The sequence below is a fragment of the Rattus norvegicus genome, chromosome 5 (assembly GCF_021556685.1).
Source record: "Rattus norvegicus strain SHRSP/BbbUtx chromosome 5, alternate assembly SHRSP_T2T, whole genome shotgun sequence".
Lineage (NCBI taxonomy): Eukaryota > Metazoa > Chordata > Mammalia > Rodentia > Muridae > Rattus > Rattus norvegicus.
In genome coordinates this window covers 170,494,037-170,496,275 of record NC_141538.1, presented here as the reverse complement: position 1 = coordinate 170,496,275, position 2,239 = coordinate 170,494,037, and the positions used below count along the sequence as shown (strand labels likewise).

The following is a 2,239-nucleotide window of genomic DNA, read 5'->3' as shown; positions in this document are numbered from 1 at the left end:
GTTTATATATGTGACTATACTGTAGCTGTCTTCAGACACATCAGAAGAGGGCATCGGATCCCCTTACAGATGGTTGTGAGCCACCATGTGGTTGCTGGGAATTGAACTCATGACCTCTGGAAGAGTAGTCAGTGCTCTTAACCATTGAGCCATTTCTCCAGCCCCCTCAAAACCTACTTTTGATAAGGATTCTCAAATGCTTCAAGCCCCCTTCTAGTCCACCATCCAAAGGTAGGGGACAAGAGGTGGTAAATAAGACAAGGGGATGTAGACCTGTTCAGAAGTAGTCCTACAGGGGGCTTCTAATCTCAATTTGTCAGGATACCAGCAATCCAGTTCAGTAGTGTCACCAAACATGAATCAGCAACAGTGGCATGACTCAGCAGAAACAGCCAAGACGGCAGGAGTCAGCAGGAGTCACCAGGACCAGCAGGGACTCTAGGAAAATTTCTCTGCTATGTTCCCTCAATGAAGCAGAAGTCAACAAACACACAAGAGCAAGAACTGTTTATTGAGTCCTATTTATACTCTGTCCAAACCTTTCCTCCCACAGGTCATGCCTCAGCAAAACACCATGTGAGTCTGCATCCCATGACATATCCAGCAGCTTCCACTTCACATGAGCCATTGGGCTACCTCTTCCAAGATGCCCAGGTGAGGCATGGGGCCAGTTCTACACAGCCCTCAAATATCAACATGTGCCAGGGAAATAGCTCAGATCAGGGATGTCCACCTGGCCTTTGGTGATAACAGACCCCTGCTGCTGCAGGGCCACAGACCCAGATGTGGCCCTCAGTAGCAGCATAGGACAGGACTACACCATGGTTCCAGGTGACATCACAGGCTACTCGAATCAGGCTGTTCCTCACTACCCTTGAGTCTCCAGATCTGCCTCTCTTCATTGTGCCCACATCCTTCTGTTTTTCTTTCTCTTGTATTTATCCACCATTTACTTGTTCATAGTAATGGTGCCCAGGGTCTCTGAGTGTCTGGGGTCATCTCAGGAGTGGTCTCAGGAGTGTTAAACCCTGCTGGTGCATTATGGTGCCATGCAGGGGCATCTAAGGCATGGTGTGTCCCTCAGGCCTGCATGGTGCTGGCCTTGTCTCTGGTTGGCTCCCTGTCTGGGCCCCATCTTGGGCTTGCTCCTCACCCAGTCCACACCAGTGGCCCTTTGCAAGGAGTGTCTGGCCCAGGCTTACTCCTGTCCTGGGCCCATGGTCTCAGGAGAGGTTCTTCTAGACTCTGGCTTGCTGCCTATCCTAGGAGCTTGTCCTGCCCTGCCTGCCTGGCACTGGAGTGATGATCACCTCAGACTTACCTTTCTCAGGGAGTAGGTGTTCAAAGGTCTGAACACTGAGTGCAAACATGGCTTCTCTCCTCTCTGACAACTACTGATGTATGTGTGACACAGCAGTAATACCTGCAATGTCTCTGGGGACAGGTATTTTCTTTTTTTATGCATATGAGTATTTTATCAGAGCATATGTAAGTATGTATGTATGTATGTATGTATGTATGTATGTATGTATATACAGTAAGTGCATACCTGGTGCCCTCAGAGGCCAGAAGAGGGCATTGTGCTCCTTGGAATAGGAGTTATAAACTATCGTAAGCCACCATGCATATGCCAGGAACAGAATCTGGGTCTTTTGCAAAAGCAGAGAGGGCTCTTCACTGCTAAGCCATCTCTCCAGCCCCTTCTTTTATATTTCGAGTCAGGATCTTCACTTGCTAGTCTTTTATGTCAACCCGACACATGTTAGAGTTACTTGGGGAGAAAGAATATCAATTTAGAACACACCTCTGTACGATTTCCCACAGGTAAGACCGAGGGACATTTTATTGACTAACGATTGCTGTGGGAGGGCCCAGCCCGTTGTGAGCAGCGCCACCCTTGGGCAGGTGCTCCTTCAGCATATAAGGAAGCAGTCTGAGGAAGCTGCAGGGAGCAAGCCAGTAAATGGAGTCTCTGCTTCAGTTCCTGCCTCCAGGTTCCTGCCTTGAGTTCCTGCCCCCACCTCCCTAGGTGATGTGTGTCTTAGGGTCTTATTGCTGTGAACAGACACCAGGACCAAGGCAACTCTTATAAGGACAACATTTAATTGGGGCTGACTGACAGGTTCAGAGGTTCAGTCCATTATCATCAAGGCGGGAGCATGGCAGGATCCAGGCAGGCATGGTGCAGGAGGAGCTGAGAGTTTTACATCTTCATCTGAAGGCTGCTAGAAGACTCACT

The 2,239-nt window shown here is 49.1% G+C and overlaps 1 non-coding gene across 1 annotated transcript; it reads right to left on the bottom strand.

Moving 5' to 3' along the window:
- Window positions 1-1,311: 1,311 nt before the first annotated feature.
- Window positions 1,312-1,445, bottom strand: LOC120103342 (small nucleolar RNA SNORA17). The gene has a single exon (XR_015621617.1). It is a non-coding gene; the product is annotated as a small nucleolar RNA SNORA17 (small nucleolar RNA).
- Window positions 1,446-2,239: the final 794 nt, after the last annotated feature.